This window comes from Canis lupus, chromosome 23 (genome assembly GCF_011100685.1).
Source record: "Canis lupus familiaris isolate Mischka breed German Shepherd chromosome 23, alternate assembly UU_Cfam_GSD_1.0, whole genome shotgun sequence".
In the NCBI taxonomy this organism is placed as follows: Eukaryota; Metazoa; Chordata; class Mammalia; order Carnivora; family Canidae; genus Canis; species Canis lupus.
Window position 1 is genome coordinate 28,967,012 of NC_049244.1, and position 12,754 is coordinate 28,979,765.

The 12,754-nt window shown below is 42.2% G+C and overlaps 1 protein-coding gene and 1 non-coding gene across 16 annotated transcripts in view; one reads left to right on the forward strand and one right to left on the reverse strand.

Annotated features, from left to right (window-relative positions):
* The window catches only part of NEK11 (NIMA related kinase 11), a 255,460-nt gene that overhangs the window by 211,131 nt on the left and 31,575 nt on the right, over positions 1–12,754 (forward strand). The window lies entirely within an intron of this gene.
* On the reverse strand, positions 11,611–11,713 carry LOC119865509. The gene has a single exon (XR_005377331.1). It is a non-coding gene; the product is annotated as a U6 spliceosomal RNA (small nuclear RNA).

Genomic DNA, 12,754 nt, shown 5'->3' on the forward strand with positions numbered 1-12,754 from the left:
TTTTTTTAGAAGCTTGCTTTCAATGCACAGAGATGTAATAAGGGAGCTAAGACACCCTCTGCCACATGCAGCTCTCACCACCTACCTGTGAGATGGCAAGACTCCATTTTATAAATAAAGAGGTTGTATTTCAGGAGGTTAAGAAGCGTCCCCACCGTCACACAGCTAGGACATGGCAAGGCTGTGTTTGGAATAGAAGTATGGTTAATTCCAAGACGAGTGCTGCTAACCACAACCAGGGCCGGATGGTGCCAGTGGGAGCCAAGTGATACAAAAACGTGGGTCCCATCAGGAACTCTAAAAGAGCCTTTTATAAACCACAAGCCTTCCACAGGCCTGTGGTCATGTTCTAAAACCTACTTGTTCTCGTTTTGCAGTTGTAAGTATTTGCCACCCCACTTTAAAGGTGGAAGATCTGGAGCTACAGAAAGGCCAAGTGAGGCCCAAGGCCAGAGCTAGCTTCCAGGCTCGGTCTGCCGCCATCAAATCCTTGGCCCTGTTTGTTTCTCACATGCTTTTCTGAGTTGATGAGTATTTGGTATCTATATTTGACTGCATCTCATCCTCTCAGACTAGGCTTCTCTTTTGTCCAGTATATGTATTTAATACAATTTCAGGATTTCCAAGTGCTTCGTGAATAAAGCTCATTCTATCTCACTGATTGAAATGACCTTTCAATGTAGAAATAGATGAAGTGATGTTCTCTTTTTCACTTTCCAAATCTCATTGAAGAGGTGTTAGTTATGCTTCCGACGTTCCCTTTCTTTAGTAAATGGTCAGTGTCAGGCAGCAGCACTTCTGAAGGAACTGCTGATTGAAGCCAGCATTTCAATCTCAAAAAAAAAAAAAAAAAAACTTGTATGTAAGGAAAGCTGGTGACCAGCAAATGAGGGCTTCTCGTCCCAAGAGCACTGGTTTCAAATCTACATATGAGGTTTAAGAGAATCTTTACAGAGCTGGTCAGACTTCTTGCTCAGCTCTGTCAAGGTCTACAATCAATTAATTAGGTTTCTCTTAAGAGTCTGTTATGTGAGGTGCTAAGTGCTGTGAGGCGCATAACAGGGGAGACACCTTACACCCTAGCTAAGGAGACTGGACACTTGAAGTATGATTCACAGACTGAGGAGAAGGTCAAGTGCCTCCTGAGTGGAGCCAACAGCCAGGAGGTTCAGAGGAGGGGCTCAGCTCCTCCAAAAGGTTGGACGGGTCCACGCCCTGCTCAGATGATTTTTTTCTCCCTCACGTGGACCTGTTACATCCACTTCCCTGGCCCAGGAATGACTTAGTCCCTTTCTATGATGGTAAAGCTCAGCCTCTTAACTGCCAACCCACATGTCAGCCAGTTTGTTCTTGCCTCTTAGGTCTAGGCACCTTTGGTTCAAGGCCTAAACCCACGTCCCATGATAGTTCACAGCCCTTCCTGGGAGTTCTGCAAATCCCTACATGTTCTGAATATCTCATCTTCTGTCTCCATTGTCCCCATTCTGCATCATGTTGGTCTAGACTGAAAATCTAACCTCTTTATCCCTTTCCCTTAACCAAATGGTCTGAGAGGGCAGCAGGCTTTTTTGAAGATCTGGAAGCCAGTGATAAAGGCTTCATGTCACAAAGACTTAAGCAACTTCAAACTAGTCACTTAGGCATCCCTGTTCTTAAAGAAATGCTCTTTAGCCACCTGTTGCAGATATACTCACTGGAAAGCAGGCTCTGAGATGATTTTCCAGGGAAAGTTTCTGGCACTGGGGCTGGCTGTCTGGGTCTGTACACGTTGTTGGGGGTGAGAAGGAAGCCGAATTGGGCAGAGGGAGAATCTGGGCTATGATACTGTCTCAGCAAGGCCTCGCTGACCAGATGGGATGTGCTGAAGTTGGGACGACCTTGCAAAACTGTCTCAAGTTGAGTTGAGGGGGCTGAGCTTGAGAACCTTGTGCCCACCAGTCACTGGCTGGAGGACCACAGAAGGGGACATGTGCCCTGGCACGAGAGCAGTTCCCCGGTGGGGCTGCAGGCTGAGGGCTCCCTGCCAGGGCCACTCCCCAAAGCTAGGGAATGAGATTTCAGTATAAAGGGGCCCAAAGTCCACTCTTGTCCCAGAGGTCTCCATCCCCAGTTTTGCTCGATTTTTCCAGCATTTTTTGCTTTCATCCCTTTCTCAGGAGCAAAATAAAATGTTCTCATGCCAAGCACCTTAGCCATCCCTCCACAACTTGGGCTTTTGCTCACATCTGTGCCTTCAGGATCTCACCTTCCTGAAAAAGTCTTCTCTAGGTATTTTTTCTAAATAGTGTGTGTGTGTGTGTGTGTGTGTGTGAGAGAGAGAGAGAGAAAGAGAGAGAGAGAGAGAGCACTGAAGATTAACACATGTGCACCCAAATTCCATTTGTTCCATTTCAGTAACAACAGGAGGCATCATAGGTAAACCGCTGTAATGAGTGGAGGTGGATTTTAGGATTTCAGTCAATCTGAATTTGCAACGTGGCTCCTTTTCTTACTCTGTAGTCTTAGATAAGCCCCTTTACCTCTCCAAGTCTTGGTTTCTTCACCTCCAAAATGTAGAAATAATTGGCATAGGTACTAAATATCATCCTATTTACTACTAAGTACTAACACTTATTACTCAATAAATGTTCTCCTCTCTTTTCATACCTCTTTCTGGATCTTCCAATGGCCCCTCTGGAGGCCCCCGTACTTTAAGAGTTGATGTCTAATTGGCTATGAAATGATTATTCTGTCATTTTTTTCTCTACATAAAATTGAAATCCTGCTTCCAAGCAAACAGTCCTAAAGGTGGCCCTTTAGCTATTGCCAACTACAAAACAGATGTCCAAGTCTGGGGAGTGGGGGCCAGGTAGAAATACAAGTTCAAGTACTATTTAGGTAAGAAGTATCAAAGCTTACCCAGAATCCCTTGTTTACTCTTCCTTGCTCATGTATTTTTTTTTTTTCCTTGTAGAGCCATAAATCAAATATGTTACATGTCTTTGATTTCCCTTGTAGTAAACTTGTACTTTTCCCAGCTGGGGCAATGAACATTATTTTGAAACAATTAAGCACACTTAGGATAAAACTATAATAAATTAACACAGCTGTTCCTATATTTTTTTTGAAATACCTACAATCTGTTTGATGCTGGAAACCCCAAACACCGCAGGTTAAATAGGAAATCACGTGTTTATTGCTGTATTTGTTGACTTTTGACTCTGATAGCTTTCAATTTTCCAAATTAGAAAAAGAAAGCATGCATCCCGGCCCTTTCAATTCCCAGCCACGGAACAGGCTGTCACATCTGGGCTCCCAAGTCTTAGGATCTTAGGAAGAAAGCAGGCTCCTTCTGACAGTACAGTATGAGATATTGGCAAATATCTAAAATAATAATCTAAGCAAATGTTATTTTCGATTCTTGATAAGATGGCAGAGTCAGGGAGTCGCAACTGTCCCTTCCTTAAGCCCCTCTGGCTGTGAGGGCCACAGGCAATCATGTCACCCCTGTGTACCCTGAGTGTGCCAAGGGAATAGCCAGAAGCACTCTGGGTAGAGTCAGATACAGATTAATGGGCAAACCTTAGAAAAATTGAAAGAATCCCAGAGTCATAGTGTTTCCAACACCATGTGAAGGAGGGATTTTCTGTGCACCTATGCCCATGGAAACTAGCTGGGGCCGGGGGGTTATGGGAGCAGGTGCGCTCCTTGGTGAGGCCCACAGTTACCTCCTCCTGCTGCCACCAGGAACATGATGCTGGAGCCTTAGCACACCTTGTCATCATGCATCCAGACTCCAACAAGTCTGCCTACCTCTGTAAGAGCAGAAAAGTGCTCACTGGAGAAATCAAGGCCTTCTTCATCTACTTCTTATCCTGCACCTCCTATTTAAGGATCAAAAATAGCCTCCCAGGTTATATCAGGTTCCAAGAAATATGAGCCAAACACTCAATCAGCAAGTGTTAGCCCTTGTTGCCTTAGGTGGCATTGACTGAGCTCCTGTTGTTTGCAAAGAATAATGAAGAGAGAAATAAAAGACAGTTTTGCCTTTGAGAGACTGCAAATCTACTTTACTTAAAAATTTATCCTCTAACTCTTTGTCAAAAGGATTTGAAAATCGAATTACCAGTTGACGAATATGAATAGCATGCTTTGCTGATCACAGCTTACCACTAATACCTGAGGGAAGTTTATTTAATCCATGTGACATCATATGTAACATACAATAAGACTTAGAGAATAACATATACAGAAAATGAAAATCAGAAACAGAGTGAGGAAGTCAATGTGTGACCCTGGTTGCTGTGGCTCAGTGTATAGTGTGGCCCTGAGCTTCCAGAAAGTCAAGTCAAAAGAGGGAGATATGATACAATTTCTAGTTCTCATTATCAGGAATGTGAATGTGGGTCCTTATGGAAGACAGGGCCCTCACATGGGGTTTTATACATGGCATATTGCGTAAACTCCTATCCTCCACCATCCTTCTGCAGGAAATGCAGACATAGACTTTATAAAGGTGGTTTCTTCAATGAAATAAGAAGCTGTTTGATGATTACCTAAGCCATGTAGTTTCCTAGGGGTCTAACTCTATTTAAAGGTAAAAGTTGGTAAAAGAATTTACAATCTGTTGATTTTAATTAGAATTAAATATATGCTTCTCATTGTTTAAATTAAAAAAATATGTGACCCTTGAAGAAGGGATAAGAGCAAAACTGAAGGCAGATTTTTATAAAAAAGATTTTATGTATTTATTCATGAGAGACACACACACAGAAAGAGAGAGAGAGGCAAAGACACAGGCAGAGGGAGAAGCAGGCTCCATGCAGGGAGCTCAACGTGGGACTCAATCCTGGGTCTTCAGGATCAGGCCCTGGGCTGAAGGCGGCGCTAAACTGCTGGGCCACCGGGGCTGCCCAGATTTTTTTTTTTTTTTTTTTAAGATTTTATTTGTTTATTTGAGAGAGAAAGACAGCAAGAGAGAGCATGAGCAGAGGGGAGAGGGAGAACCAGGCTCCCTGCTGAGCAAGGAGCCCTATGTGGGGCATGTGATGTGGGGCTTGATCCCAGGACCCTGGGATCATGACCTGAGTCAGAGGCAGATGCTTAACTGACTGAGCCACATAGGTGCCCCTGAAGGCAGATTTTAATTTAAATCTCTGTGGAATAAATGACATGGATGCCCTTGGCTGATTTGATGAGTATGTTTCCCTACTGCCATGCATTAATTAACTAATAGTGTTTTGACTTTCTATTTTTATGGTCAGCTCCTAATCAAGGAGTGTTAAAGAACAATCACTGTTATAGATGTTCCGAGAAAAGCAGAACACAGAATAACATCCAGTAGTAATTTAACATGGAGTCTTATCAACCTCTGATCAAGGGTTCCGCTCAGTTGCTTTGCCCATATACTGCCAGTAGAATCTTATCCGTAATAGCCAGGAAAATCTTAATATAATAAATCATGCAGGTGTTTCTTAACTCAGAACTCTTTAAAATCATCTGAAGGATTTGTTTGTGTGATCAATGTTATCCTCTGGCATATGAACAATTTATGAACACAAAATATAAGAGCAAATTCTGATGGCTAAATGAGAGAGTGCAGAGGATGAGAGAGAGTGAGCATGTAAACTTCCATCTCCTTCTCTAAGAATTGGGATTACCCTTTTACAGTAAGTCTTCCAAGTCTGGTCTAGATTTTTCTTCTTATATGCTACACATTTTGCTGGTATTCTTCTGCCTGTCTCACTCTATTCTGGACTAGGATGATCTACTCTTTGTATCAGGGCCCTTTTATAATTTGCAGAAGTTATTTATACTTGCAGCTGAGGATTCTCAAAATTCAATTTAAGTGCTATCATTGTTGGCTCTTTTTTAGTAACTCATGCACACGCTAATGCATTCTGTAAAATGCTAGGGGCTAATTCCCCCTGTTTGCTTGGCCTGTAGCTCTCTCTGATATCAGGACTCTTGTTCTTTGCATGAATATTCTACTTGCCATGGAACTCATTGGAAGACACCCTTTCCCACTTGAGTCTTTGGGAAAAACCAAAGTAACATAAGTTGGGCCCTGAAATCGAAGTTTACTTAGTTTATTTAAAAAGAAGAAGTTGTCATTGGCATAAAAAAAAAGCCATTTCCTCGTTGAGATCCAGGCTAAAGTGGATCTGCTCCTGTCAGAGGCATGGACGCCATGACACTTGCTAGGAGTCACTAGAAAATGGCCTCCTCTCCCCCTGCCTGCAATAGCATAGGAAGATGTTCTCATTAAACACAACTTCCAGAAAATGATGTTTCCATCCCCCCCACCCCATGTCACACCAAGATTCTTTAAAGACTGGGACATTTGGGTTACAAGACAAATACCTTCTGATTTTGGATTTTGTAACACTATTATCTACCTAAGTAGAAGTACAGATAGTGAATAAATTAACTTAGGACATGAGCCTTTTGCCCTGCCCAACAGCCAGAAGAATGCTACAGAGAAAACTCCCTCCATAGTCACAAATGCAAAGGTAAAATATTGAAATCTGAGAGGCAGATATGATTGTATGATTTCCTTATTGCATTTTGTCCACAGGAAAAAGATACTGAGATGACTTGACAGGATTCTTTGGTTCATTGACGATTTCTCACACAAAGATTAGGGTGCTCAATAAATAACCAATGGATGAACGAGTGGATGGATGAATGAAACATGGGGGCATTACAAAAATGGATTTCTTCCTTACCGCATCCTCAAATCTCTAAAAGGTTGCTCACGAATCCCTCATAATCCCCTGGCTGACTGTGAGTGGCTTAAGGAAAATGGCTTTCAGGGCAGTTTTCAGATATGCATGGGTTTGTTTTCTCTGGATAGCATGTAGGGCTGCAGTGAGGTGCAGAATTTTCATGTGAGGCTTGACATGAGGAGTTGAGAGGAGACAGTGGGCCTTCAAGGTGAATTCTCAGGACTAGATGAGAGACATTGTAAACGACATCACTGATAAATGATTTTGCTATTACCTTCTAGAGATTTCGTTTTATTTTTTCAATCTCTTTCATCTCACGGCGGGGGGTGGCAGCATTGTTATTTGTTTTTAATTTAATTTTCCTTTTTAAATGACAAATATACTATCAAACTTGGAAGTGCAAAGCAATGGCAGAGGCTCTGGCATTCATACCTTTTGAGTGTCTGCTCAGCAGGATGTGTTTCTTGGCTGCTTCTGAAAATCAATAGAAGAAAGTACGGTGTGTATCTGTGCAGAAAAATGACAAGTACAGGGACAGTCACGTAACTACATATGGAGGCATTTTAAGCAGTTTGTGTCATCCAAACTCTGCTTTAAAATGAGGTTTCCAGCTGCTATTGTCCGTACCCCTGATAGGGTGCCTGTAAATACACAGCCCGGCGTCTGCTTCCAGCTCCCCAGCATGAGCACCACAGGCCTCCTCAGCCAGGTTGTGGAGAAAGAGGCATCCACTGGCCCTGTTATTTCTTTCCTTTTGTGGACTCCACTGTGGATCCCTCATCCTCTGTTACATGTACCCAGAACTGTAGCAACCCTGTGGATTGCTAAACTTTATGAGCCTCCTTTTGCTCCAGAGCAGGGGAAAGATAAAGTTGCCTACTCTTGTTTATTATGAGCCTTGAGTTAAATGCAGTAAAGCATACAGAAGCACACGGTTGTACTCCATGGTGTTGACTGAATATTGATGAGTGATTGATGTTTAGGAAAATGGGTGATTATGCAAGAGCAGAAGTATTTATCAACATACTAAGGCAGCAGATTTGTCACTTGGAAGGGACACTCTAGACCAGCATCGAAAAGGAGATCATTGAAGAGTATAGTTCTTGCAAACATTTGGTGTCTGCAAAGCAGTAAGGTCTAACATCCTAGAGAAAGTGAAGATTTAGCAAATGTTATAAATCACTGACTGTTGCTTTAGAGAGCTACTGGCTAATTGAGTATAATATGCACAAAGACTAGAGATATTTTAAACCTATTTTTTATTTTAAAAAACTGATTAACTTATCAGGAAAATATTAGAAACTGTCATAAATACAGGTAGGTAGGAAAAGCTCAGAAAGTAACCAGACTATAGTCACCCAAGAACTTATGAGTTTTGTCCATAGAATTGTAATGACCCCAAAGAAGGTACCTAAAGCCAAACTGGAGGAAGAGTTGGTTGAGGATGTGTAATTGCCCTGAGACATTAGGAGCTTGGTTTCTGGAGTCAGGGTAAACTCCAACTTTTTGCCACTAAACAATTATATGACCTTGAGCTAGTTGCCTTATGTCTTTGAGATTAGTTTTATCATCTGTAGACAAGAGACAAGACATAGGGAGTATGTACAGTCCTCACTGTGTTATAGACAAAGCAACAAATCTGAAATGTTTCCCGTCACTGTTGCCATATGCAATCTTGCTGTTTTAAACCAACACAGACAAAAGGATCTTAGGAACATGCATGACCAGGACTTCTACAACACTCGGTTGCTTTTTTCCTACAGTGCCAATCGTGCAAAGTTCTGGTTATAGCTCTGCCCCCTGAGTGGACATCTGAATCAAGTAGCATTTCAACATCATACTTTTACTAAAAATAAATGAAATGGCAGTTTTCCCACTCTTATTTAAAAGGTTTTCAAATCAAGCTACATTTACTTTTCAGTCTGCTATACAGAGAAATAAGTGTCAGCTGCCAACCCAACAATACTGGCATTTATTCTTATAATGATATAGAAGTCTCTTCATCTAATTCATACCTGGAATTCTGGTTGTGAATCTCCAGAGTCATCTCCAGAAATCTCTTTTTTGCTTTCTCACATACCCGTACCTGATTTAATGTCAAATTGTATAACAAATCTTATAGGGAAATCTTCTATGCTTAGAGAATGCTATGTCTTGGAAAGGAATCCTGCCCAGCCTTTCTCAGCATGTCTAGTAGTCAGAGCCCTATTAAGGGAAAAAAAACACTCCAGTTATTTTGATGGAGAGAATTTAATATAGAGTTGTTGTCCAAGTGTTAGGGGAACTAAAAAGACAAAAAGAAGACACTGGCATATCATGGAGCAGCAACTGCAGGGAGCAGCTATCACTACAGGCCAGGAGAATAAAATAAAAGGAAGAGGCTGGGACCACGAAAAACCAGAGGCTCCGAGGAAGGGCCAGTGATGGAGACCCCCGAGAAGGCACCATTGCAGGGCTCTGCTCCTGTTCTGAGCTTGAGAAGGGGGTTCCATGGGGGGTGGTACCTGGAATTTGGAGAAGGTGACGGCCACTGGTGCTGGTGTCTGTGAAGGGAAGCCATGAGGCGGATGTGCGAGGGTGGGAGAAACCATACACGGGAGTCAGATGCTGCTGGTCAGAGATGTGCCGTCACCAGGGCATCCGCTGGGACTGGAGACCCAATCCCTCTTTTCTCCTCTGGCTTTCCCCAAGTCTCTCTAGCACCCCCTATTACTAAAGGCCAATAGGGAGCAGTGGGCAAGACAAAATTGCCCACAGGGTCTTGGGTCCAGCGTCACAAGACCGAGATCAGAAGAGGTTTGGAGCAGAGGCAATAATCTGGCACCACCTGCCAGGCCATCGCACATCATAGGCATTTGTGAGACAGACCTTGTTCCTGTGCTTTTGCTTGTCCATGAAGCCTGAGCAATTCCTTCAACTTCTTTGGTGGGAAAGAGCCTTGACATTGAGAGGTTCTAGGACAGGCTCTCTCAGCTCCCATGTTCATATTCTTTTAAGTCATTAACATAAAAACAAAGATTTGTAGGGCTGTCTATGTGTATTTATGTAAAGATAACTCTCAGAAAGCTGTTGGTTTTCTTTCATACACCAGGTAGACAGTAGTTTTGTGGTTATTATAAACACACAGTTTCAACAGCCTGATTTCTTGAAAAAGAGAAGAGACATGCCTCTCCGATTTTTCTATTCATATAAAACTTTTAATGCAAATGAAAGCATGATTCAAGCATAAAAACAACCTAATTGCTAATCATATTTTTAATGAGCACTTATTAGAGCAAAATTTAAAGTGAATACAAGCATATTAGAGATTTTTCTCATGTTTCTTTAATTGTAACTATCACTCATAAAGCTAACCTGGTGTGTCCCTCCAGGATTTAGAGAAACACACCCTTTTACTCACATCCAACCTAAATGCAAACAACAGCCTCATTGGGTGACAGAGTTCTTTTTTTTTATTTTTTTATTTTTTTATTTTTTTTAGGGTGACAGAGTTCTTAAGACCTGCACTGCTTCTTGTCCTTTTGGTTATGTTTTGAAAAGGAGACCATTCATTGACTACTTTCCCTAAGGCTCCAAGCCTGAGCTCTTGCTTGTGTGTGTGTGTGTGTTTACTGGTAACTTCCCTTCTCACTGTCCTTAGGCAGAAACTAAGAGAAGGGAAATCTAGGTGGGCCAGCATCAGACACTGTCTGGCTTGGATCAGAGAGGTGAAAAATGTTCCTGTCAACCTCAGCTTGTGAATTTTTAAAGCTAGCATTTGTACTTCCCTTGATTTACAAGGACCGATGGCAAAGAAATCATCCCACAGGAAGAATTGAATATAAAAATGTCCCGATTCCCAAACATACATCAATAATCCTAGCTTTGCCAGAATGTAACATTTCAGAAAACATTTCTGTGGAACATGGACAAGTTGTAGAGGAGCTTTAAAGTGGTTTAATTCCACAGGCAGTGGTGATGCCGTCAAGTCCCGACTGAAACTGCTTTAGTGCTGGGCCTTTGGGCAATAGTTCCATTTTGCTGTCAACCAGCAGGGAAAGTAGTGAGGTGCGCGGGGGTGGGGGTGGGGGCTCATGCCACCAGCTGCAGCTAGTAGCTAGTGGGTGCCCTCAGGACTGGATTTAAGGTGGGCACTTGCCACTTAGACCTGGGACATGGCCCGCAGCCCCAGGCACTCTGTGAATGAAGGAAATGTGGGGGGACTCTGTGGGGCATTGCTTGAGGGATGAAGCAAATAAGATATGATCCGATCTCGAGATCAGGGTTCCTGCAAGAGTTCCTGCAAAAAAATCCGCATAGGTGTGAATGCAGCATTTGTTTGTTCCTGGTGTGAGTGTGAGCCAGGCTGACTTGGGTGGGTGAAGCAGTAGTCGTGGAGCAAGCCAGCCCATGACTTTTATCACCTTGTATGTAACATTTGCAGGAGGCATTCTTGGCTCTCAGGAGTAATGCTCACAGCCCTTCCCAGTGTTACTAATGCTCTGGCCTGTTGTTTGGGGAAGTAGGCTTTGTCGACTGAGTTCTGTTCCTTACAGTGTCGTCCCAGACGACAGCGCTGCCTGGAAGCCCACTGGAAATGCAAATTCCCAGGCCCTGGCCAGACTTACTAAATCAGAATCTGTATTTTTAAACAAGCCCCTCAGGTGAATCCTGTGCCCAAGAAGATTAGAAGTACACATCCAAACTGCCCTCCCCAGTGTGTCTGACTTGCCCCACACCACAGATTTCCACATATTCCCCACAACATTCCGCTTCCAAGTTTTTTCCATCTTTATTGAGATATATTCAATACAACATTATGTGACTTTAAGGGGTCCCACGCGATGATTTGATATATGTATGTGTTGTGAAATGATTACCACAATAGGCTTAGTTTACACATATCACCTCTCACAGTTATCATAAAAATATAAAGGGCTTCACAAATTTGTGTGTCGTTCTTACACAGAAGCCGTGCTAATGCCTGTGTCATTCCAATCTTGCCCATATGCTGCTGAAATAAGTGCTCTGCTTCCAGCAGGAACCCATTTCCTGCTTTTTTTCCAGTTCTCTAAATGGCACATAAATTCTTCACTGGCCTTCACTCTGGTTTTCCCTCTGTCTCTTTTCCCATTAGATAGAATAATAAAGATGGAAGGACAGAAGGAAGGGAGGGAGGCAGGGAGGGAGGGAGGAAAGAAGAAAAAAAATTGAAAAAAAGGAAAGTGGAAAGGAAGAAAAAGTAGGAAGGGATATAGAGGAGGGAAGGGGACCTCATTTAAAACCGTACCATAGTAGTGTTGGAGTTCATGAGCTCTATTTCAATACATACGCATACACACAGATACAATTGACCTTTGAACAATGCAGGGGTTCAGGGTGCCAACCCACCATGCAATGGAAAAGCTGTATATAACCATTGCCTCCCCAGAAGTTAACTACTAATAGCCTACTCTTCACGGGAAACCTTATCAATTACATCAATAGTTGATTAACACATATTGTGTATATACGCTACATACAGCATTACATAAGTGTTATATACCATATTCTTAGGAAAAAGTAAGCTAGAGAAAAGAAAATGTTATTAAGAAAATCACAAGGAAAAAAAATCACAAGGAAGAGAAAATACACTTGCAGTACTGTGCTATGAAATATCTGCATATAAGTGGACCCACACAATCCCGACCAAACCTGTGTTGTTCAAGGGTCAATGGCGTCCTATTCACTGTTTCTCATTTCAAATGAAGCAATTACTTCCATGCACTGTTGAAGTGAATGCTGGTGCAATAATTTGGAGGGTGATTTGGCAATGTCTATTCAAATGCTGTAAATGGACATTCCCTTTGATCTAGCAGTTTCTGAATTCATCCTACAGAAACTTGTATAAATGCACAAAAATGTACATGCAGGGTTGTTTTAATAGCAAAAAGCTATAAATAGCCTAAAGGTATCAATAAGAAATATTTTTAAAAATCAACATATATCTCTGCAGTGGACTAACCTGGCATTGATGATAAAAAGAATTAAGGAAGATCTGTGTGTGCTTATGTGATGAGCTCTCCAGA